The sequence below is a fragment of the Periplaneta americana genome, chromosome 3 (assembly GCF_040183065.1).
Source record: "Periplaneta americana isolate PAMFEO1 chromosome 3, P.americana_PAMFEO1_priV1, whole genome shotgun sequence".
NCBI classification, from domain to species: domain Eukaryota; kingdom Metazoa; phylum Arthropoda; class Insecta; order Blattodea; family Blattidae; genus Periplaneta; species Periplaneta americana.
This window is the reverse complement of record NC_091119.1, coordinates 208,839,419-208,866,479: the sequence shown is the minus strand read 5'-3', so window position 1 is coordinate 208,866,479 and position 27,061 is coordinate 208,839,419. Positions and strand designations below refer to the sequence as shown.

The following is a 27,061-nucleotide window of genomic DNA, read 5'->3' as shown; positions in this document are numbered from 1 at the left end:
CACAGTTAGTCTTGTCCCCCTTCTTAAAAATAGGTACAATTATGGACTCCTTCCATTGTTCTGGTACAATTTCTTTTTCCCAAATAGCAAAATAATAATAATAGAGCAATTCCACGAAAATGTCATACTGAGGTGAATTTCTTGAAATTGATGTAGGAGTATTTTTGTTGAAGAAATATGTTTCTTTATACTTTAAATTGCCTTATTTCGTAAGATAATGTTTAAAATATTCTTTCTTTTAGTCTATAACTTGCTGCAGATCTTGTCATATTCCAAACGCTTAAAAAAACACATATAGATACTTATGTTTCGTGTCACAATTTGGACACGTAAATTTGTTTTATTTCGAGCCGTCTTTTTTGTATACTATATTTTGGTCTTTCCTTGAAGTAAATATGTAATTAGTTGAAGTATCCTAAGATCCTAAATAACTTAAAATCATTATAATTATTTGTACTGTAAGTTACGGTCAGTCCGTCACAAGAAACATACAAAAACTCTTCCACACAGCACAATAATTGACAGATTAAAATTTCCTTTGGTATTCTGCGTTATTACTACATGACCAATAAAAAAGTATTAGAACATTTTCTTCTAATGTGATTTCGTTTTCCTCTACGGCATTGTGAGTGACTGACATGTCGCGCTCTCAGCTGTTATGCTGTTCATTCTCACAGCGTGCTTAGTTACTTGGAAGGCCTTGGTGAAGTTATACGTGAACTGGTGATAAGCGTGCAGTAATTATACCTGAAAAAAGCAAAATGAGATTCAGGCAGCTCATTGGAGCAATAAGCAGGTCTCAATATTTACTGCTGTTGCCTGGTTTAAACCGGAAGGTGACAGGGAAGTTCAGAAGAAATCGTCTGCATTAGTGTCAGATTATGTAGCACATGACAAATAGGCTATGAAAAGTGTTTTCGGAAATTTTGGCGATTCTTCCGAACATTGAGTTGGTAAAAATATTTTCAGATAAAGCAGCGAGTCATTTTAAACAGAAGTAAACATTGAGCAATGTGACATTGCTTGCTCGCACATTTGGATTTAACATAGAATGGAACTTCTTTCACTCACATCATGGCAAAGGGGCCGTGGATGTGATTGGAGGCCAAGTAAAAAGGATGGCATGGATGCCATGGATGTCAGTCAGTTACACGTGGAATTGCTCAATAATAATAATAATAATAATAATAATAATAATAATAATAATAATAATAATAATAATGATAATAATAATAACAATAACAATAATAATAATAATAATAATCTTCAATCAACTGTCCGAAGAAAGGTTTCAACCTCATAGGTGACATCAACAAGGTAACAGTCATGAGACAACTAAACCAGGAGATAATTGGGTAGGGTGGTTAGTTCATTTTCCCCCAATAATAATAATAATAATGGTGGTGATGAAGTCCTCGGAGGACGGCAATGAATGAGTCAAATGAGTTCAACGTGTTGGCACAACGCAATGTGCTCTAGTGCGCACGCGTCATTCCTTGTCGTTTCCTTGTTTCTCGCATTGCTCAACGCTCGCTTTCTAGCGGTGCGTGATGCTGCATCACTCATTAACTTTTCTGTTCGATTTGCAGCAGATCTGAGAAAACGACTCTTACGACTACTGCGGCTTTCTCGCCTTGGTCATACTGATGTCATTTCGGTAGCCTAGTTAATAGGCGTAGCTGCGTAAGTGGATCACGTCAGCGCTTCGCCCTGTCTTGTGTTCTGTGGATGTTTTAATCCCACTTCGATAGCGTGGCCTCGCTCAGCTGCAGTGACTTGTGTGCCGACTGTATTCTGAGAGCATTGGACAGTATTTGTAAATTACTACACATCGGATTTACACGCATAAAAGAAGTCTCAAATAGGCGTGCATTAAGCTTGTAAAATCTAACGTACTTAATGCTGTAGTAGTAAAACCTGCCCCCGTGCATTTCCTGGGGCTGTCATTTCATTTGCAATGTACAACAGTTTTCTGCAAATGTTCAGAGACACGTTTCTGATGTTTGTCATGTGCAGAAAACTACCATTCAGCGCAGACAAAGCATCATGAGATTGCCTGGAATCACATGCTATGATAGAATTTTCCAAAAGAAAGGGCCTGTGATAAGGATCGTCTCTTCCTTCTAACAGGATACCAGATCCGTTTCTCTTTCATATAAAGTTTAATATTATTTTGTTTCCTTACTTTTATTTCAGTAACTTCTCATATACTATTCTCGGGGTTCTCCCGTTTTCCCATGTTAGGCTCTGCATCATTCCGTTCCCATTTCCCATTTCGTCATCATTCCATAGCATTCTCCGATCGCCGGCTGCCGACGCACGGAGGGGGCTAGCCATGGAACGACTGTGTTGCTTGTTCGAAACCTGGATACGCAACGAACTTTAGTATAGTCAGCCGATGTGGGTTTTGGAATGCGTTTAGCTTGAGGATTAGCGCAACAGATACTGCTAGGTCGTAGTGCCCCCGGATGGCCGTGGTAAAAAGCGTTCTGGTTTCTCCACTGCATGCCATTGATGTTTCCCAGGTGATTTTTGTAAACATTCCAGAGTTATTGAGAGTAAGTACATAACCTTGTTTACAGCTGGCTTCGAACCCGTGCCCAATGCGCTGAAATCTCAGCCCAATTTTTATGTAACTGTAGGCTTATTTCGGTCAAGCATTAAGTGCAGACAACAATTATTTTGGCTTCTTGTTATCACATTAAGAGAACTTGCTATTTTGTGTTTCATTTATGGAAGAAAAGCTGCAAGGCTTTACCAGTCAAAATATAATTTACGACACCAACTAGTCCACACATGTTCATCAGCGTTTGCAGGAACAGGAAGTCTGCAGCCAAACTTGAGAAAGATGGCCTTGAGTTCGATGCTTGCTGCTACGTCAAGGTTTGTAAGTACCAAACGACATGGGTTGTTGTATGGAAAATGTTTGTATTGAATCACCCGGTATATGCCAAAAATGTAGGCCTATACGAATGAAACAATAACGTAAGTATGCAGATATGCTATATTCAGCCATAAAACATCAGATCTACATGCGGAAACAGAAGAAAAACTTAAATCGCACCTGGTTCCAGCTACCATGTTTTATTTAAAAGCTAACTACTGTAGATATAAATCGGATGTACAAGGGACAATCAATAAGTTTCCGGACTGCCCTGAATGTACACAGGAAACGGAGAAGTTATCTAAAACCAGGGAAACGCCTGGAATGTATATTAAATGTATTACTTGAAAGTCAGAGAAGAAGACTAACTACTGGGTGTTCAGTTCAAAGTGTGTCATGGCTCGCTGTATGCCGTCATATGGCTAGTCGATGAGCCTAGGGAATTCAGTCTTCATACACTTCCGCAGAGGTGTATTACCTATGCGTTAGAGAAGTTGTCTAGCAAGTACGGCGTTCATTTTGAAGAGTACTTACCGATACGTACGGTAACGCCTGTAGTGACAGGAATGTGAACTGTTTGGAAACATGTACTGAGGTGGGTTTTTTTTACTGTCGGGATATGTGGAGAGGGTTAAGACGATTACTTACGTATTTGTTGACATTAACTTCGACGGTCAACATGGACACGGAGCATTTGATTTGTGTTGTGGAATGTTGCCGTACGCAACCGATGATAACAAATACCCTGCGTACGACTTGACCGCGTAAAACACAGTTCGAAAGAGGTTATGGTAGCACACAGACTTTACAGACCGCCATCTGTTGCTACGACGTTCAAGTTATACCGTATACGTTCTCAAGTTCAGATTGAACGCCTTGATTAATAGACAACTTCTCTGACATAAAAGGTGAAACTCGCTTCAAATCGTTGATTCATAACAGTGACGTCATGACACACTTTGAAATGAACACCCAGTATAAGGTATGTATGGATAGATTCAAGAAAAATCACAATAGGTCGTTGCGTTGATGTGTTAGCACAAAATCACTTGTAGATGTTTAAAAACAATCTGACTCTCTGTGATAGACTGACTAACGGATATGGAAACAATGGTCTTCATGTATGTTAACAGTAAATACAAGTGCAGTTCTGAAATATGTTGATTGCACCTTCTCTAGTAATAGTCGACGTTACTTTCAAAATGCAGATGCAGCATTATGCAAATCGTAACCGTAACTCTCACCCATACGTCACGTTTCTTTTGAACTCTAAAAGTTACTCAAGATGACACGGAAGTTCTAGATGTAATTTTTATTTTCCGTTTCTTTCAAAATACAGATAATGATTATTTGTAGTTGTAGTTCTTTATTTAACATTTCTTTGAAAATCAGATGCTATTCAGAGGCGATGAGATGATAAATTGTAATTGTTTCTTTAAATTGCAATGTGTTACGCAGAATGCCAACCACTGCAGGCGGGTTCCATTCCACGACTATAACGTCGCACATTCTCCTTTATCGTCAAGCAAAAGTCCGATGCTAGTGATTATGAGAAGATCTTATGCATTGTTCTCTGTGTTATTTAAGTAATAGTAAAGAGTTACCACGCGCCAAGTTTGTTAATATGTATTGTTATGTTAATGCGTGAACATTGTTGTATCGCGAGGGAAAGTGCGAACACTTGCACGTAGGCCTACTTGCTTGTAAATTGCATACTGTAGGCACGGACCGCAAGACGAACGGCGAATAGTGTTCCCAGCTGTAACGTCCATTTCACGCCCAAAGGCATGCAGTAATTTATGGATAAATTATCTAAAATGTATAGCATTTTGTGACATAATGTCGTAATGTCCATACAATGCCACACTCCACACGAAGCACTTCACTAGTCTATTCCTTACTTCTTTTTCCAGAAGATTCTCCTTTTTCTATTAAAAGCTTCCTTTGCCATTGCTTCCTGGCAGCAGCTCATGTTACTGCTTCCAGTACACCCCAAGTATTTGAAGCTGTCCACTTGCTCTACTGCCTCATTGCGAATACCCACGTTTTTTACCTTCTATATTTTTCTTCCGATAATCATTGTCTTCGTCTTATTTGCATTTATCTCCATCCCATACTGCTCACAGCTGTCATGTAGCTCCAGTAGCAATATCGTCTCCTCTTCTGCTAACAACGCCATATTATCTGCCACCGGCGTAGCTCAGTCGGCTAAGGCGCTTGCCTGCCGACCCGGAGTTGCGCTTGGGCGCGGGTTCGATTCTAACTTGGGCTGATTATCTGGTTGGGTTTTTTCCGAGGTTTTCTCCAACCGTAAGGCGAATGTCGGGTAATTAATGGCGAATACTCGTCCTCATCTCACTATCACCAATTCCATCGACTCTAAATAACCCCGCAGTTGATATACAGCGTCGTTAAATAAATAAAACGCCACAGCATAAGCAAAACTTATGCGCTTTATTCTTCTTCATTCTACTGTTACTCTCCTATGTTCTGAACACAGTTGTTCACTAAATCCTCCAAGTAAGTACTGAACAGGGTAGGTGATAAAGGGCATCTTTGTCATACTCTTCTGCCTCCCTATTCGACTTATCTCTGACATTTCTTCTCCTATCCTTTGACTCTTTTTCAATTAAAGGTTGGAGAGTCGACCTGGTTGGCGAGTTGGTATAGTGCTGGCCTTCTATGCCCAAGGTTGTGGGTTCGATTCCGGGCCAGGTCGATGGCATTTAAATGTGCTTAAATGCGACAGACTCATGTCAGTAGATTTACTGGCATGTAAAAGAATTCCTGCGGGACAAAATTCCGGCACATCCGGCGACGCTGATATAACCTCTGCAGTTGCGAGCGTTTTTAAATAAAACATAACATTTAACATTTAAAGGTTAGAGAATAGCCTCCTCTCTTTCCAACCCACACCAGTTTTCTTCAGGATCCCTATAAGTTTATTCAAATCCACTCTGTCAAAAGCCTTTCTAGGTCCAATACTACAGACACTTATCTATTTTTCTCTAGGTTTGTTTCGCCGCAGTCCAGTAGCATCTCTGTACCTTTTTCCTTCCTGAAGTCAAATTGTTCTTCAATGTTAGAATATAAATTTCGATTGAGTGTTCGCAGGAGAATCTTCCCCGAGTGCAATATTAGTCTTATGTTCCTCAACTTATTAATTTCTAGGCATTATTTTTCTTCGGTACTGTCTTTGTGCTTTGCATGATGGCAGAATGACCTTTTTGTCTTCATCCAAGCATGTCTCTAGTTCAATGGGGATTCCGTCAATTCTTGTTGCTTTCCCGTTTTCCATTTCCCTAAGCGATATTGGTTTTAGCATTACTTTAATAAGTTCGTTGTGTCTTATTTGGAATAATCTGTCAATTTGTCCTATATAGAAACCTGGCAACTATTGTATTTTAACTTCTACACTCCAGTTGAATTATATTTATTTGTTTATTGGTTTGAATGTTCAGATATGTCTGTAATGTGTTGTGTTGTATAGTATTTTGTATTTTAGTTTCGTGAATGAAGTTACGATTTTGTGTGTATTGGTGTTGTTGGGAACTTTTTCAAAGGTTTGTATTTTAGCAGTAAGTGTGATAAAGTGAACTTCCAGAAGTGTAATTCACCAATTCCACAATGATTATTTATTGCGTTACTTGTCTGAAGCGCTCAGCAACAGTGACATCGTTGACTACCTCTGGTCTTCCAGATTTCTTCTTAACAGCAACAGAACCAGCTTCCTCGAGCCTTCTGATTAAATCCCTGTAATTTTGAATGAAATATGGGCCTTCTCTTAAATTGTTAAATATTGTACATTTTCTCTAATCTTGAGAACGACTCCTATTGCTTGACCAGCTGTATCTTCAGATTTATTATTGTAGAACCATGGCTTGAAACTTCAGAATTCTTCTATCAGTAGACTACTGTAGCAATAACATCTTTAACGGTACTATGAAAACCTCATTGCTTGCCGAAATCAGTGATGTTTTATTTTTTTCACGTACAACTAAATATTTCTCCTCGTGAGTGTGTAGTTTGGGAATTGACACTGACATAAAAATGCAACACCCTCCCTTGTGTCCCCCTTGATCGCTTGTATTCCCCTTGTTCTCCTTGTCTTCTCATTATTTTGTATTCTCCTTGCTTCATCTCTCGCAGTTCTGCATAAAGCTGTGCATCTGTCCATTTTTCTACCTAGACTTTTATAATATTTATAATACCTTAAAGTTTCAAGTGACTTTTGAATGACGTGATAGTCAATTTAGAAGAGGACCGCATAAATTGAAGAGTAGATAACATAACTATGTGTAAATTTTGTTTAAAAATGCATTGTTAACGCAGGCACATCATTTTCAACAAATGCTGTATGGAGATCCTCTGTAATTGAATAATCTGTGCAAGTCAGTAATTGAAATAGACATCAGGATACTCCACGAAAGATGACGAAACCAATAATAATTGTAAGTGTAACATAAACTATAGGCGTGAAAGTAAGACGTCAAAAGTAAGGGAGATTGTGAATTATAGAGAAGCAGGATGTTTCGAGAAAACCACTTCGACTGCAAACTGCACTCGAGAAGATAGATGCAAAGGTGCAGTTGTCGGATTAATTGCAAATTAACATAATTTAGAAGATTTATTTTGTTATACGTTTAATTTGTAAAAGTCGCTCATGTTTTGTCATAATACTTCATTAACGAATGTCGAAATTTTAACGTTGTGATATCACCCATATATTGTAGCTAATAGTAAGCGCTTCTCACATGACGCAAGTATTTTAGTAACTCATTGTAACAGCAAACTGAAAGAGTCGATTATGACCCAGTAACATCGACTGAAGGAGAAGGGAGGCTTCATGATGGTATTAAATATGGACTTACAGTAGAACCTCTATTATCCGTGGTAATGAAGGGGATGGACTGAACGGTTGATCGTAAAAATCGGATAATCCGTACCATGAAAGATTTTGTAATTTCCGCCATGGTCTTGTATTTAACTCGCTATGTAGTGGATCAGAAGTTCACTAATAAAGTCTGGTTGTAAACGACGGGTTTTTAAGGGGCAAAGAAGCCGTTTGTAATAATTGTCTCAGGAAAGATAGGAATAGTCTAAAGGAGGTCTCATGTTGTAGATTTACATAATTTTTTTACACTTTATCCTTTTTTTTTTATTAAATCGCGCAGTTGTGACTCCAATCTCGTGCTCTGATGCGAGATGAGCCACAGTTTCTCTTTTTCAAACCATTCAAATTATTTACATTTTTTTTTCGATACTTAGCACAACACGTTTTCTGTTAACATCCGTGGAAGACATTTTATATACAAGTTATATTATACTGTAGAACGGCACTTTGAACAGTAGACAATGCTGTATAACGATAAAGGTTTGTAATAACACTCTCTAACAAAAACATATGTAGAACCTACTTGCACGAAACAGTACTTCATATAAGTTATTTATTTCTGAAGAAAAAAAAAAAGAGCGAGAAATAGACAGTCGGATAATCCGCCAATCGGTTAATAGGGTGACGGATAATCAGGGTTCTACTGTATTCAAAAGACAGGACCATTTTTAAGTAGCTAAAACTCCATTAAAATAAGATTTAATTCAAACACTGGAGTCGCTCGTACGCCACGCTGTTTGTTTACTTTGGAATGTAACAAAGTCTTCAGTTGTGTGGGCTATAGATTTTTGTCACATTTAGTGATTTTTACCTGCAGATGTGAGACGATCTCAGCACAGCAGGGATAACAGTGCAATACAGATGGGTGAGCCCGCAGTCAGACTTGCTTACCCAGTTTACGAATGAAGTGGTGGTATCATTTTTATGTAAACTTTACCTTCTACAAAGTTTAAGCGATTTTAAGGATGTTCCTATATTTTACGGTTTATTACTCGTTGTAATGAATATATCATTGTTCTGGAGTGTGAACACGAAATTTTCTTCCCAATATCATCATACTCTCATTGTTGTGAACTTGGCTAATTAGTGATGTAACATGTGAACTAAGGCTGTTATAATTAGGCTGCCAACAATTAATATGCTTCCGTAAGTTTCGTAAGATTCCCAGCAGACGGGGAGGGTATATGGGCGAGCGGAGGATGGCGGCTGCAGTCGCGTGGTTCGACGACAGCCGAGCACAGCTCTTATATCAGTGAGCGGAGGTGAGTCTTTCTGCAGTGCGAGATATCGCTGCTCTTTTCTGTATAAATTACTTGAACATGGTTGTGAGATATACGATATGTGTTATCACGGCCGACTTGATGGTCCCTTCGCTTCTTTCTATACTTACGGCCTTGACAATAGTAATCTTATTCTGAAATTGGTTAGTTTCTCAATTCCACCACGAGGCGCTATCTGCCAAGGTTTGGTATCCACAGAAGAAATACTCAATATGAATTAAAAATAAATGATTAAAGAGTAATAATAACACTTATAAATAATAAATAAGAAAATAATAAGTATTATTATGTATAGTTCTGTTAATTATGGTAAAAGCGTGAGTTTAAAAGCAGGAAAGGTAACACATAGTAACCTGTTCAGCTTAAGTAACATGATGACAGAGGCGTAATTTTGTAGTTCATTCACTGGATAGCATCCCTAGGCTAAGTAATCACTTGGGTAATTATTTCCAATAACTTGTACTAAGTTTTATAATTTCACTCACTGCACTGATACACTCCACTTGATATTGCAGATTCAAGAATTATAGTTTCAAGATTTTGCGACTCGGTGGATTATTAGCCGCATTCTTCGAAGGAACAAGCTTTTCAGTTAAAGCTGCCGCAATGTTATCTAGAAGTGGCCTACCAAATTTCACAGTAATGATATTAGCAAGTCGTTTTTGGCCGTCTTCATCACAAATTGGCATCGCAAGAGAGGGCATCTACACAGTAACGGCTCAATTTCTGAACACAGATTTTCTAATATATTCTTGTTTGATATTCTCTTTCGATGATTAAGCAACTGATCTAGAATAAATTTTGCGTGAATACTGCCTTCATCGGCCTCTTTCCTTACATTTTCGAGTTCTTTATGTAATGGATCTCTTTCAATTAGTTGGAGTTTTTCGGTTGCAATGCTTTTTAATGCTCTGACGGCCACGATCAAGATATGTCATTTGAAATTTACCGGCAGAGATACTAAAAGAACTATATAGTTTATCCAATAATTCCATTATTGGCGAAAAGAAAATACAGCGTGGACTTAGATGTTGAAGACAAAAAATGTGGAAATAATTGAAATGGATAATTCTGACTCAAGATGATGATGAGGGAGTGTATGTTCGTCATCGAAGAACTTTTAGTCAGAGGTTTAGATTAAATTTAGAACCAATTGGGTGTGCTTGAGAGAATTTAGTAGGCCTAATTCAATCCAAGGAATGAAGCATTACGCTTCAAATTGAACTTCATTGATTAGGTAATGGTGTACTGATCTGACAAGGCGCAACTCTAATTCGAGAACCTTTAGCAAAGAAACTGTTCCTTCAAGCCGTTTGCACTTCTTTTCCTCTGTTAAAACAGCATCAGAGACTAAACACAACCTCATCCATTGATTGATTGATTGATTATGTTGCCAGATCGTTTCTTATTGCTGTCTCCAAACGACGTAAACACAACACACGTAACCACTCATGACCGTCCACGACTTAATCTCAAGTTAAGTTAGCTGGCTAATGAACTCATAATATCAGTGTGCGTATTTTATTAGTTATGTAGAACATTTATGAAACAGAATTTAGTACACAAAATTGTTGTATTTTTAGTTTGTTTTTTAATTGGTTATTTCACGACGCTTTATCAACTTCTAGGTTATTTAGCGTGTGAATGGGATGAAGGTGATAATGCCAGCGAAATGAGTCCAGGGTCCAGCGCCGAAAGTTACCCAGCATTTGCTTTTAATGGGTTGAGGGAAAACCCCGGAAAAAAACTCAACCAGATAACTTGTCCCAACCAGGATTTCAACCCGGGTCCGCTCACTTTACGGTCAGGCATGCTAACCGTTAATCCACAGCGGTGGACAAAATAATTGTTGTGAGTCTGACTAATAATATGGGTAATATCGTTAGTGTGTTTGAAACAGGGCCCTCTGGTGAGAGCTGGAAGCTTATGTAAATTGAAATGGCCTGGAGCAAAGGTTCCTGAGAGGTTCCTCGGGGTCCTCCCGTTTCCTTACATCATTCTACCGTCACTCTCTATTTTAACATTCATCATCATCATCATTATTCAGTAGTGTCTACCCAAAATGGAGCAGCCGAATGTACTGTGACTGGCCTACAGATGGCGTAGTGCGCTAATCGGGATGAAAGGACGCTCTAGTGGGACTTCACCGGACCTTGAACCTACATGGGCATTCGGACTAAACCATTCCGTACAAGGAGTGGTGAGGTACAATAAGCCTTGGGCTGCGGAGCGGACTCCTCTGCCATGTGAACGAGGTTGCCGGTTGCTTTATTATTTATTAAGGAGCAGCTGGAGTTCTAGTTTTAGTTGTGTCAATTGATAACATCATTCTAGAACTGGTGCGATGTCATGTTTACAAGAGAAAATAGGAAACGTCTGGATCTGTAAAGAGGACGGCGCGGAGTTGATTTATGGAAGAGAAAAGAAAGAGAATCGGATGACGGCACGACCTGTAGATGATCTGCGGAGGAGCGCGTCAGATCTGGCTTTGAATTCAAATACATTTAAAAATCTTCGTTATACACAATATTCTTCATGGATTTTTTGTCATTTTTGGGGAATTGTAGCGAGAGAGATATGGATGATGATATAATATAGGCAGTCAGAAAGATCGGACGAGGAGCAGAACGAGTGGCAATCACCATGATTCGTACCCTAAATAACAAAGTAAACTGAATATAATCCTTACACTCTAAATAAATGGAAACTAAAGATGACGAAGGTGCCATTAATAGCGAATTTGTAAGAAGCTGGACTAGTAGCTTCAGTTTTGCTCTGCCGTAAATGATGCCGGAATATAGCCATTGTGACATCAAACATTTAATAGAATGTAATTATGAATTATTAAGATAGGTACGTGTATAAGTGCGCGCGAATATAGATTGCTGAACTTTGTTAATATAGCCAAACAACGGCTTTACGCATTAGCAACGAATCTGTAGTAATGTGGTGCCGTTATTTACATTAAAAGCTGACTGGTAGTGTCGGGTGATTTCTTAATTACGTTATTTAAACTTGCTAGGAATGGAGTCAGGGTTCATTACACATTTTAAACAAAGGTTCATAAAAAAACGGAGGTAATGAAGAAAATTATTAACAAGAATAGAACACAATGTCTTGTGTATATAGAATTGTGTAACAGTATTTATCAACAACTTGTAACACTCAAAATTAGCCTTTGAGTATTCCACTATGCCCTGGAAAATATAAGCAGGTTCCATTATCAGGCACATACTCCGAACAACCGCAGCATTTTGCCTTTGTCTGGTGTGATATTATAAGGATAGGAGGGAAGGGCACGTTTCTCTGAAATGGATAAGGAGTTCTTTAGTGGTTTGTAAGATTTCAAAATCCTAATCGTTTCCCGTCTAACGTTCTCAGCTATTTCTTCTGGGAGATCTTTAATGTCTTTCTCTATACTACCAAGAATATAATAAAGAAGAAATGCGCACAAGTAAGGATGGGTATAATCTTCGCATGGCACAGCTTCATAGCTGTTTCCACAGATATATCCTGTAGGTGTCGTATGTCGTTGAATATCATAATGCGATGAGAGGTACGGCAAAGTTAAACCTTTAAATAGGACTGAAGTTCCGCGTGGGTCTAGTGGGAAGTCACTCATATTCACAGCCGTAGTTTTGACTAATTTCTTCCAGATGGCTTCCAGTTCAAAACTTCTTTATATAATACCGGGTCGTCTCTTCTCATTACTTGTCCATACCATTTTAACTGCAGTTCAATTTCTTGAATAATATTTTTTGTGATTTCCATTTTTTTTCCTATTATAATATTACACACTTTGTCTCTACTTGAAATTCTTGCGGAACGTATTAAAAATTACATCTCAATGATAAGCAATTTATTTTTGTTTCCTCTTAGTGTCCATACTTCGGCACCACAAAGTAAAGTATTTTGTGCGAGATCGTGCGTATTTGCTTGGTTTCCGCACAAAACCAATCCGCGGAAAGTGTAAAATTCCACATTCAGTATTCCCAACCTAACACACATAACAATTTCCCTCTTCTTACCGCTTAAGTGACATATTGATTTTACTGCTTTAGGCTTTTAACATATTATTTTTAGAGACGTTCAATATAGTAATAATTGAGAGGCGTTTTCACAAAACTCATTATCTACATTTTTTTAGATTTTGAGGTTTTAGCATATCCTTATGTTTTTGGGTCAGGAGAATCCAATGGTGCTATCAGAATTAAGCTAAATTTGGTAAGTATATCAGTAAATTGATCTTGAAATAAAAGAGATCTTTCAAAACTCGGTATCTACAGTTGTGTATTTTAGAAAAGAGCTCTCTTGGGGGGGGGGGGACAAGATTTTGTAGATAACGAGTTTTGTGAAAACGCCCCTCAATTATAAATTGGAAACTTACCACTGCAATTTCACCTAAATTGCACTGTTAATCTTTGTTTTTAAATATTTGCAAAAATTAAGTAAACTCTACAACTCCACTAAAGTTACTGCATTCGTGATGCAAGTAACATTAAGGAAGCCGTGAAAAAATCAACAAGATTCCAGACTCATCATAGACTGGGGGAAAAAAAGACAGACGTATATCACGGCCTGCTGGAGTATAGTAAACACAGAAAACATTTTAAAGCAACAATGTTGAAGATAGATATTTTTGTTTTGCAAATGTGCCGTAATTGAACAGAAACCAAGATGGAGATTGCATTGCAACTAATTAGAAATTCCTCTTTCAGGTATGTAATAAACTCTCTTGGCACAAAATAATGTACGATACACGAGCGGTATGTTTTCTTTCAATTCTCGGAAATTAAAAAAGCTCAACTACGTTTCGCTTTTTCAAACTTTTCCTCGAACATGAAAACTTCAACATTCCGCTCTTGTAACGCATATTACTATTTTACTATTTGTTGTATTTAACATTTTAGTATTCTTTATAGTATTTTTGCTCTAGGAAACTGAATTAAATAAACTAACAGCTTGCTTTGCCAGAATGATTCCTCTTTCCTTATCTAAATCACTTTGTCCATTTCTTTGAAAAACTGATCCAAGGTACTTAAAGCTTTCTATTGTAATAATAATAATAATAATAATAATAATAATAATAATAATAATAATAATAATAATAATAATAATAAATGTGATGTCACGAGCCCTGCATTTCAGGCGTAGAAGGACTGCCGCGTTGTGAAGAGCAGCTCAATTAAAGGTTTTCATGTGGTGAAAGTGTGGAATATTCATGAAAAATGATTTTCCCATTTATCTAAGAATGCGGTTTATAGTTGTTTGTACTTCTTCAATCGTCCATCGCATTGAATTATGTGCGAAGCTGTGCTGCCTCGCTAGACTTCCGTGAAGCGAACACAAAAAGTCGGGGCCGAGAACACCTCGTTGCCAAGCGGACCCCATTTCGATTCCCGACAGAGAAAGGATGTTTATGTGCAAATATACCCGCCATGCTCAAGATGACGAGGATGTTATTTTCAGGATTATCGTGTTACTATGAAGGATGCAGTTTTTAATCACCTTAGTCTGGAGTTGTGCGTCCGTCGATTCGTATCTCGTCTGGTGTCTGCACATAGAAGCGTGTGTCTGTATGGCAACCAGCGTTTAGAATTAAAGTCGATGTCCCCACAAGCATATTTATGTATGCGGACGGCACTTGGATAATATTGTTCTCAGGGATTAGTGACTAGAGTTGAAAATGCTGGGCACCGATTTAAGAGTTGATACTTTAGCATGTTCCTCTAAGTTCCTTGAAGAGAGTGGTTCCCGAAGCAATTAATGAAATTATCCACGAAGACTAGAGAAAAGCTGTTGCGTATGTACAGAAAATAGCAAATAACTACCTATATATGGCCAAATGAAAGAAGTACCTAATTTCTCACGCCTTCTATTCCGTGATGTTTCTGTCTTGTATTAGGTATCGATACTAACCCCTTGTGTTGTATTAGTAGGCTATATTGTAAAACTCTTCTTTAGGCCTATATATTTAAACTAGACTGTGACTATGATTAAGACTTTATAGTAGTATTAAGATTTTTTTCAATGTTCCACATTCTAGCTGTGAAGCGATGTACGAATACCATGAAATGTAAATAAATACAACACTATACTGGAGACGAGATGGCTTAATAGAAGGCGAAGTTGAAAGTCTTGTAATTAATATGCCCATATTCATATATATGAGGTCTCGCCATCCTCATTGAATAATCACGACTACTATTTTGTGTTAGTAGTCAACATGTACAGGGACATCATTTTATTTTTACTTCAACTTTTATTGTACCTGAGTTTGTAAATGTACTTCACTCCCACCCCCTCTACTAGTAAACTTCCAACCGTTCTCCACACAGAACCAAGCGAATACAGTCAAAGTCGCCTTGCGGTCATGGTGAACACAAACAGTACTCAGTTAGTGAGTATAGTACGTTCCAGAAATATGTTCACGTTTTCCAGTGACGAAAGAACTTTCAATATTGAATCACATTCTCGCACAGGTACTGTCGTCCGTTTGCCTACGTCGCATCCCGATTTCCCTCACCTGCTTCTGTTCGCCCCTCTGTAAAATCTGGGCAGTCTTAACTCTTTTCTGAAAACATTAATTTCTGTTAGGAATTGGACGTCTACGTAATATTATACAACTGTTTAAAATAACTTAAATAAAAGGACCTCGTTAATTAATTGTCACGTGATTTCCCTCCTTTCTACGACCCTGCGACATAACCACTTGGACGGACAGTAGATAGCATGTCTGAGTAATTTTGTCTTTTCGGTTCGGGCAGAAGTGAAGGTTGAATTTACAGTACGTAAGGTACTCTTTTATAGAGTAGGTACAGAATTATTTCAACATGACTTACTAGTAGGAAGAACGAAACTGGCGATAGGGATTAGATGCAATAGTCTATAGTGCGATAATATGCACAAAAGAACTGAAGCTTGTATCGAAATGAACAGCCACCATTTGAAAAATGTGTTTAAATATCCATAACGTGATTATTTTTCAGTTTAACTTCATTCTCTATATTGTACGCTAATATGCTGTAGAGAGTATAATATACACTGAATAAGTAATACGTCCGAATGGACAGCTCACTTCGTGAGTAAAAAGACTTATTGTTAATACAGTACTGTATTTTGATCAAACAAAAACCTAATGAGAATTATCAAATTCAAAATTGCGATATTTCCTAGTTTACGTAAATGGATGAACTACTTTTCTTCCCTCCTATACCCAGTAAAGTGATTTGTTTGTATTTTACGCAAGTATCATCGAACTCCAGTCGTGGAAGGAGATAGCAAACGGTGTTTCCGGTTCTCAAAGGTATAGCCAGGTTAATATTAGAAATGTTAGTAAAAATAAAATAATGTCCCTGTATATAGGCGTACCTAATAATTTGACAAAAATTCGTTCCGGCACCGGGAATCGAACCCGGGACCTCTCAGCGCTGAGCGCTTTTTCCAACTGAGCTATGCCGGGACACGATCCCCGATACAATGAGGAGAGTTCGGCCGGCACCGGGGATCGTGTCTCGGCATAGCTCAGTTGGAAAGAGCGCTCAGCGCGCAGAGCTGAGAGGTCCCGGGTTCGATTCCCGGTGCCGGAACGAATAACAGAAGCGGCGGGAAAACAGGAAACACAACTAACAGCGCGGGCGAAGGCGACTGCACAGTGGGAGGAGTTGTGCCGCTTAAACATACAGGCAAGACATAGAATTCAATAAGTAAATATTATTATATGTATTTGCGTTGCGGGTGCTTCAGTTGTCATGAGACACAGACTGTATCGCAGTGTTGTTAGCCGATCCACCAGTTCGCTTCGTTGGATTAGGCCTATACAGGAAGAGGAAGGGAAACGATAGCGGGACTGTCATTCGTGCCTGCTTTCCTATAGATTGGCTGAGCAAAATCTCGCTACACCGCTACAAGTCCCTGTTTCTTTCGGCAGGTGTATTGCTATACACCGATTATAGAGACAACATAGTATAACACAAATTGTTCACTTCGTTATGAATTACAAAACAACATAACTCGCACCAATCAAGTCCAGTGCGTGGAGTAACGGTTAGCGTGTCTGACCGTGAAACAGATGTTTCTATGGAGCAGAACTGCTGGATAGGTTTCGGCGTTGGACTCACTTCGCCATCATTAATTCACACATCATCACCGTCATCCATACCATAGCCCTGGTTAAGTTCACGTTCGGCTACCAGTGTCACTCACAGAACGGGATTGGTGAGCACAATAAGCCTTCGGGTCCCTCATCCGTAAGAGAGAGGAGTCAGGATAGCCTTTACATTTCACAGCAAACTATTATTTCTGTCGAACGACAGATTGAAATAAAGCACACCCAGGCTCAACGCAGGTTACAAATTTGTGAATTTTCAATGATCTTTAAATACCGATTTTTGTAAATAGGAAAGCAATATGTAAGTGAAAATGTGTAAATTTACAAACAGTAGTCTACATGGTTTTTATTGGGTTATTTTACGACGCTGTATCAACATCTCAGGTTATTTAGCGTCTGAATAAATTAAAGGTGATAATGCCGATGAAATGAGTCCGGGGTCCAGCACCGATAGTTACCCAGCATTTGCTCATATTGGATTGAGGGAAAGCCCCGGAAAAACCTCGACCAGACAACTTGCCCCGACCGGGATTCGAACCCGGGGCACCTGGTTTCTCGGCCAGACGCACTAACCGTTACTCCACAGATGTGAACTGTCTACATGTTAAAGCGAAATGAAATGAAATCAGCCATCTTGCTTCATGGGTTGATAAAACGTGTCCACAAAACGAAATGTTATCTGTCTCTCACTTGGATCCGCAATTTTTTTTTAATTTAGTAGGTTATTTTACGACGCTTTATCAACAGCTTAGGTTATTTAGCGTCTGAATGAGATGAAGGTGATAATGCCGGTGAAATGAGTCCGGGGTCCAGCACCGATAGTTACCCAGCATTTGCTCATCTTGGGTTGAGGGAAAACCCCGGAAAAAATCTCAACCAGATAACTTGCCCCGACCGGGATTCGAACCCGGGCCACCTGGTTTCGCGGCCAGACGCGCTGACCGTTACCCCACAGGTGTGGACTGGATCCGCAATGATTTCACTGATAGTCTATGGCGCTGTCCTTCCATCCAGGCGGCTCGGGTTTGATGGAATTTGTGGTGGACAAAGCAGATGTTGCATAGGGTTTTCTCGGGGTACTCCCGTTTCCCTCTATCATTCCATCAACATTCTCCACTTCCCCCTCATTTCATCTACTATCACCCGCAATAGTGAAAATAGGCTGGGGTGAAGTCTTGGGGGTAGTTCAGGTTTCCGATGCCGATGTGGGTTCCAAGGGCTTGGGGCTGATCATATCGGGAGGCTGAGGCAGGATGGCCACGTGTCAGCGTCGGATTCATAGTGACTTGGACAATGAGGGGGCACAGTGGCCCAACCGTGCCTCAGTGTGCGGACCATCCCACGTAAAGCCAAGCCATCGCAAGATAGGAAAGCATGTCTAACGTATATTGTAAAGAAAATAATTAAATGTACGAGTTATTACAACTTCTGCTTTACGGCGGTCCTGTGCTGTTTTCAAGAACGGAGGAAGATCGCGTTTGTAATCTGTAGGCGGGAATGCATTATTATTATTATTGTTGTTGTTGTTGTACATGTCGCATAAATTAAGAGGCAGACATCGGAAGAGCCTTTCTCCGTGCCGTACCGGCCTGTAGGTCATTCCCTCCCCCCAGCCTTATAAATAGAGGTGCTCCGAGTGGCGGGCGCAGGCAGTCCGTGTCCTACCGTCCACTGCGTCCTCCTCGTCCGCTCCGGTAAGTCTGTGGCTCCTGCTGAACATTTACGTATGATAACATTTATTAATTGCGTTCTTGTCCGGACTTTTTCAGCTTATTATTAATTACGATCGTGCTTGGTTTCTCATTTCAGTATTTTTGCTTAATTGTTGATTTACGTCCGTCACAATTTTATTACGTAGTTAAAGGCCTGTCATTGGAAAAAAAAGTCACGCGATATTAAAAAGGGTCCACGATTAGACTGATTTTGTTGCTGTGTACTGTTTCACTGCGTCATGCTTGCCGTATTCGAAATTCAACAAGCAGACCCACCAGTTAACCCATTCTCGCGTGTGATGCGTGTGTTCAGTGGTCACGTGCAGTGATGAATTTAGGGTTAGTCCGGGGAGGAGATTTAAAACTAAAAATGTACGGTAATGTATAAAATATTATATTTCAATTTGATATGACTTTTCAGTAACTAAAATAAATTCTGTAACGTAAGTTTTCAGGCAGTTGTTTCCTTCAAGGCTGGTGATCTGTCGGCCGATCTTGATTGGTTGAAATTTAAACCGTCGAACTCACAATCTTGGTTGTTACAGTTAAAAGAAGTTAGCTGTGTTGTGTTTTATTGGCGTAGTTTTCACTGTTAGTTTTATTTAGCAAATATAGACTGTAATAATTTTGTTTACTAAAACAGTTGCAGCATTTACAGTAAATATAGATGTTCCAGTGCACTATAGTAAAACAACAGACATTGTTTACAGACGTATTGAGGAATCAATAGAAAGTGCATCCTTTATATTAATGAAGAAAATTATCACTTTGATTGGCTGTAAGTAAAAGTGGAAATCTTTGAACCGGTAATTCCATCTGTATTACCTTCATCTAGTGCTGCTAGTGGTGAATCTATGAATAAAATGGTTGGACGCGAAATCACATGTAAATAACGATGGGAAACTAAATATGATTGGTTGTATTTCGAGCGTACTCGGGGTGGTGAATTTTGTAAACTGTGTCAAATGCATTTAAACATGATATCGAAGCTCTTAAAAATCAGTTTGGGTATTACTATCACTGTCCTTTAAACATTTTAGAAAAGCTACTGGAAGACACATTTAATCGGTGACTAGAGGCGGTTTATGTACAAAGGACACTTCTCACTTTTACACAGAAGAATAGTTCATATTCACCATGTTTTACATAATAATGTTAACATTTCTAAGTTATTGCCTATATTAACATTTGGTAGTATTTAAAACAACAAAACAAATGAAAGCACTATTTCTTTAATTCACCCCATTTTTTATGTTCCTTTTACATAGACTGCCTTTGTTGTTACGTGAGATCTAAATTAATGTTTATTTTGTTGTCGGTTCCACTTCCCCCTGGTATAGTATAATTGCCCCCGGCGGAAAAAGATCTGAAATCAACACTGGTGTTTAATGTTTGGGGGAAAATTGATGTTTCTGATTAAAGTATTCATTTGGACTAATATGATAACTTACTAGAATTTCTTGTTGTACTGTATCGAAGGAAGCTGTTAAAATCTATTTGTATTACTGCCATACTGTATAAGAATCATGGAACCAAGAAAAGAAGAAGCTAATCCTTCTTTCCCTTCGTTTTATAGATCGTGGATTTGGACTGTCCTTAAACGCAAGTGACAATATTAGATAGAAAATAAACCTGACAAAATGGCAGTGGATGGTATCTGATATACAGTATTATCAGCCGTACTCTTAATGTGGCTTCTTCTAGAAATAGTCCTCCAATGATTGTCAGTGACAGATCGGTAGTTTTCAAAACCTTTGTTGCTGTTATAATTATTATTGTCGATGATTGGTGATATTTGAGTGCGACACTGTCTTGAGGTATGCACCACCAGATCATCGTCGAATGCACATCAGGTGTTCAGTTTTTCTTTCTATGGATAAATTGATTCGTGAAGTAAGCTAAAATATTCAAATATGAAAATGTTCATTTCAAGAAATTCCATTCTGGTCCATAGGCCTTGCAGTGTACATATAAAATCGAGATTTCTCAGTTTCGTCTCTTTTCTTTTTCTCCTCGTCCTCATTATTTACGAATTGTAGCTTCATCTACTTTTACGTATCTTGACTTTTACGAAAAAATGGAACAAAGGCATCTCACAAAACTTGGTAGCGATTGACAATGGAATCGGTACTGAACTGGCGGCATGGGAGATATGCTATTACTAAATTAGATTATCCGTGTTTTTGGAAAATTGATTCAACTTCCCTCTTTTGCTCTATTGAAGTAATGTGTTAGGTAGTACGGAATGTTACAGCAATCGGCATCGCATCGCGTGTGTGGTAAGAAGCAGAGAGCTCAGAATTGGGGCAAGGGTGACCCGAGTCATGTGGCGAAATATTCACTGCGATTTGGAAGAGAGCGTTGAGCAACGAGAAGTAGCAGTTACCAGATTCGCCTACATCGCAGATCATCATCGCAGCGTGCTCGCTCATTAAGAACGAAAGAGAGGACGGCGCTCAAATACGCAGAATCGCCAGTCATCTACTTTCTTCTCGATGTTGCGATCGCTATACACTAGATCGGATCGCTTGCACGCTGCAATGCTGCCAACATCATTCTTATCCTCCACGATTCTAGGCCAGGCACACAAAATGAAAGAAATTGTCAGTCAGATGTTTTAACCCTTTCATTCACTGCGTCCGCGTTCTGTACAGAGGACGGCAACTTCAATGCCGCTTCATGGACAATGAGTTGTTGAGTGGACAGTTCATATCTGGAAATCCAGCTATCATGCTGTAAAACTGAGACTGTGGGCAATTCACAGAAACTTAAAAGGAGTCAAGAACAAACAATCAGACTTTTCTAAAGAGAAACATAATTCGTGACTGAAAGGGTTAAAGGTCTTTCTCTTTCCTTCGAGTCGGAGAGGGCTCGTGTATGTCGCATTATTGTTCCTAAAGAGATCATCTCTGCAGTGGTAAATCTTGTTTCCGTAGTGCATAAATTTAGCTACCATACAGCAAAGTCTCTCCAGGCAACTTCAAGGTGGCAGCCCCACCACCGGACTATCCGCCGTCATTCCAGAAACTTGTCATGTAGAATTTATTTCAAGCCTCGATGATTTCGAATATCTAATAAAGTAAAAGCGTATTGACGACAACATTTCGTGTACGGTGCGCGCAAACACTTACAGAATTCAGTAACTGTTAATGACCAGGATAAAGCAGACGTTGAACAGGGTTTTCTTGGGGTACTTCCGTTTCCTTCATTCATACCAACAACACTCTCCACTCCCCCCCCCCCAATTTCATCGATCATCTGTATTCAGTAATTAAATATAGACTAAGGTGAACTCTTGGGAGTAGTGCGGATTTCCGATGCTGACGTAGTTGGGGCTTGGCTGAGGCTGTATGGTCCACCTATCGGCGTCGGATTCACGGATGTCTGACTTTGACAGTCATCGCACAGTGGACCAATTTAATCCCAAATGCGACGATCCGTGCCTTGTCCGACGCCCAAAAAGCCAAATGAAGGTAGAAATCTAAATGCTGATGTTTCTTAACTTTATAACAGAAAGGAGCTTTCCAGAGAAGAACATTGACAACTTTTCTGTAACACGTGCCTTCGTGGTAACTGGTGGATAACTTAGCCTAGCAAATGGATTAATGGCGTAATGTTCAGATATTTAGACTTTTCTGTAAAAGTTAAGCAACTTTAATCTGAAACATTTTTCTCTAGAATGCAGTAGAATCCTAAGAAGAAATGGGCATTTCAAATTTTGAAGGCATAGAAGGTACAAATACTAAAGTAACCATTACAAAACTTACTTTTCTCACCGTTCGCTTTTGGCTCCATCTTCATTGATTCCTGTACATCACCTTCCGTACTTACACAGCTGTTCAAATGCCAAATATGACATTTCGCACCACTAGATAGTACTTCGGTAGTTTCTTCTGCATAGCTATGTTTTGCTTTTCATTGTGTAGGCTACGTGGTACGGGTTGTTACCAGTACATTTCAGTTTGCAGCAAGGCGTCTGCTATGGTTATCCTGCAGTCTTCCTTTCCTAGTTTTCTCCGTAAAACAGTTCGTAACTGCATCTATGTTAATAAAGGTTACTTTGAGCACTTCATAAAGTGATGTAAAGTAGTTTTGCTGATTCATTTATTGCATTCCGTGGATCTTAGATCAGCATTATAGATTGGAACGTAAGATACTGAAGCGTCAACACTATTCTGTTATTTCTCTTTTAGATCTGCAGATAAAATACGCTTATCATATCAGTGATTGTATGCAGCATTCCTAACCTAATGACTTTGTTGAGAGAGAGAGAGTTGTCTTTAATTGAGAATAAGTGAAATGATGTTCTAGAATTCTAAATGAAAGCTTCGCGGAACTTTAGACGTAATAAATCATGCCGAGTCATTTTTAAATTTGTAAAGGGGACGTCAAGTTTTAAAAAGAAGCCAAATTATCAGAAAAATATTAGCATTCACATTATGTGTGTGCTCAAGGCTGATGAATTTTGTTAATGAATTTAATCTTGTTTATTGTTTCAAAACTTTCAAACTTGCCTAAATATCTTAAACAAATTGGCATTTCCTTTCAATTTTTTGTGTTCAAGCCTGTTGTATAATGACGATTAATCTGTAATAACCATGTTTACAAAATATCGATTAAAATCGTCATTTCTTAAGAGAAATCTGTCAATCTTGCTTGTAGATTACTACGGAAGCCCGAGAGATATCTCGTATTATATTTATTATGAACAAACTTAATCCCGCGCCGTGGCGTAAGGCATCCTGCCTGGGAGTCACGGAATGCGTGCTAGTTCGAGTCCTCATGGGGAAGAAATTTTCTCATGTAATTTCGACCAGTGCATGGGACCGGTGCCCACCCAATATCGTGATGAATTTGGGGAGCTGCGGATCATCATGCTGACCACATGTTCCCCCCGTACTGGTTGGACGGTTGTTCACCTCTGCTGATGCATGTTAGCAGTCGTCTGGTCGGCCATGGCCCTTCATGGGCTGTTGCACAACGCTTTACTTTTTACTTACTGGAATGGAAATCACTGGTCTTCTCACCCAGCTCGCAGACAAGCAACTGTATTCGAGTAAATGTCTTCCTACTGCAACGGCGTAGGAAGGGATTTCACATGGGAGCTGCGTGCGATCCCACGGCTTGCTCTGTTGCTAATTAATTACTCTTAAAGATTTGTTTGCCGACTGGGTGCGGGTGACGAAAGGATTCTTCGTTAATGTTCATATTTTCTCATGGTAAGTTCCACGGAAGAGCTAGTATCAAAATATATTTCTACACTTGGCGGAACGAAAGTTGGGTAAGATTAGGCCGATTTTTCTTAACTATCGAAGCTGTTGTGTAACAATGTACCAGTGCGACTCCTTCCCTACTTCAACATGGTGAACTGGTGCCATGGCACAAACTTTGGCACTTCTATCGCTAGAGGCGTCAGTGGAATTAAAAGGACGTTCAGCGGAAAATAATTTTCTTTTATGTTCCTCAAAAAGTGCAGGTTGCGATACTTCATTGAAACTCTAAAGGTATATCCGATGACTTGGTACAAACGGTTTCTCGAAAATTTTGTAATTTATCATCTGCCGAGATTAGATTACTAGAAAAAAATATGCAGGGATCAAATTTATTTTAGAGTATAAGTGCCCGAAAAAAAAATTGGAGAAATCAATATCAAATCTTGATAGGTTTGAAGTGGAATGACTCTTGTGCTAGAGCAGGAAAATGAAACAAGACCTTCAGTTCACATAATAGTAATAATAATAATAATAATAATAATAATAGTAATAGTAATAGTGACAGTAATACCAATAATAAATATAAAGACTACTATGGTATTCTTTTCATTTTTCTGAATTTCAAAGCATGTCATACTAGTGTTCAATCAGCATATAATATGCAATTTATGTAATATAACTATTTTTTTTTTAATTTCAAAACTCACGATTAACTCGAAAACTTTAATCAATGGAAACATTTCGAAAACAAATTTGAAATCACCGCGATGATTTCTATGAGAATCCACAGTTCTAACAGACATAAGTTCAGTCACTCTGCATACGGAAGTCCTCCAGACGAAACTACTCCTTTGTTTAACTAGCCGAATTACGGAAACTAGTAAAGATTTTGAATACCAACCAGTTTTAAAACTAATTTTCATTCTTTATAAACATTTCTCTCGCTTTGACCCCATCTAAAGTGAAAAATAAAGAAGTTTGCCGTTTACCAACTTTTGAGAGTGTCAATGTCTATTTTGAACAGATTACTTCGAAGTTAGTATTTTTTTTTCACTTTCCAAAAAAGATTTTGATTTCGAAATTTTTTCTACGGTTTCTTCAATTGATCTATGAATCCTAAAAATTACAGCGCGATTGATTGACTATCAAAGGAGCTACGACATGATAATGTTTAGTGTCCTCGTATACAGCTACAGTACCGCATCAGCTACGGCTGCTTTCTCCCTCTCCCTTGTGCATTTTCCGATACACTCCTTACCCAATACCCGTTTCAGCGAGCGCTGACGACCACTGATCTATACTCTATGCCTTCACTGACAGAAAAATTACGTCTCCATCCGATATCGAAACAGTGTCCTCAAGGCCGATTGGTAGAACAGACCATTAATGTAACTGGAGCCTCCTATAACAATGTAGCATACAATAGAGTGCCTTTCTTTAATACTGCACTAACCCATCTTTCAGCTCAACTCCTTAGAGTTATCTATGATATTCTGCAATCTCTTTCCTGTTGGCATCACTGAAGATACAGCAGTTTAATTCTTGTGTTGCTTCGTAGCAAAGTCTTCAAAATGTTGCATGTTCATTTAGATGAAATTTGACTTCAATGTGTGATCTTCAGCCCATTGCGTTTATCTCGTTACTTATTATCTTCGCTCTCTATTCATAGAAGTAATAACTGAAGAAAACTACACTTAACCAACAAATTATCGATCACTGTCGATTAGTAAGGTCAGATATCTTTGAATGTCAATGTACACAATACCCATCGAGAAAATATAGAAACATTGGCAATACCAAACTACTGGCAAATTAACTGAAACTAAAGTCACAAAACATGATTTTTAACAATATTGAATAACATTTTGGTGCATATTATTTAATAGTTTTTACGATAGAGGGGGGTATATTTCGTGGTTATTCACACATTTCTCCTATTTCGCTAGTTTGTTTGCTTGTACTTTGGGCATCTAGAAGGGTAAATGCTGAAGAAAGCAATTGTGAGAAATATCGCGCGTATCGCTGTTACCAAAAATACGGCATGCCCCAGTATTGTACTTTGTTCCGTAGTCTTGCGTTTCATTTTTTCAGTGGATTGATATGAATATTTTCTCAGTAACGTATTATAAGCATCTCGATTCTTTGTATACATGATATTCCCTTAATTAATAACTTTCGGAAGATGTCATCGCAGGACTTGAGTTCCCGTCTTCCCTCTCCCCGTAGCTGGGTCTCCTCTCGTCCTTGCGTGTTTCATAACTCGAATTGCTTTCCATGTGGTTTCACATTGCTACACACTACTTACAATAATTATTTGCTTGTTTTCCTCTTAGATCACTCTTCATGACTCCGCGATTGCGTAAAGACAAGTTCGGCAGGTTGGCTGGAATCTGTGCCTTCTCTTATGCTTTCGTGTCTCAGTTGGTTTATTGACAATTTTCAAGTTACACATATGCGATTGTAGAAGGTCGAAGAGAGGAGAACAAATTGAACTCCAGATAGCATCATACTGCAGTAATAGGCCTTCAAGTTTCATAGTGCAGATTAGAGATGAACAAACTAACTGCCGCTCTCGCTCGCTTTGTTCGTTGCACTTGTCTTTCGAGTCTCGTCTCGTCTCGTCTCGTCTCGTATCGTCTCGCAACTCTTGTGCGTTTCGAGTCTCGCTCATCATTCTCGAAATAGCATTTCGTTGGCGTCGGAAGATTTTGTAACATACATTATTGAAATAAATAACATTGAAGATGTTTAATTGAAACAAAAAAGACAAAACATAACAGTATTATAGCTATCAAAATGTTCTGGTTCTATTATCAGATATTACCTATGGTTATATAAATAGAAAACAATTCTTAAATAATTTGCATTTCTAAGAAACATAAAACATAACGTTAAATAAAGCGTTAATACTTTTACTTGAGATTGTACACTTGATCTCAAACATGCGAAAAAATTTCTAGTCTTTTAA

At 38.7% G+C, this 27,061-nt stretch overlaps 1 protein-coding gene and 1 non-coding gene across 2 annotated transcripts in view; both read left to right on the top strand.

Annotated features, from left to right (window-relative positions):
- Positions 1 to 16,570: 16,570 nt before the first annotated feature.
- TRNAC-GCA (transfer RNA cysteine (anticodon GCA)) lies at positions 16,571 to 16,647 on the top strand. The gene has a single exon. It is a non-coding gene; the product is annotated as a tRNA-Cys (tRNA).
- A 2,111-nt stretch (positions 16,648 to 18,758) lies between these two features.
- Positions 18,759 to 27,061, top strand: part of LOC138696996 (uncharacterized) — a 43,950-nt gene continuing 35,647 nt past the window's right edge. The window contains exon 1 of the mRNA XM_069822578.1: positions 18,759 to 18,862. The gene's annotated coding sequence lies outside the window, so the exon portion shown is untranslated. The remainder of the gene's footprint in view (positions 18,863 to 27,061) is intronic.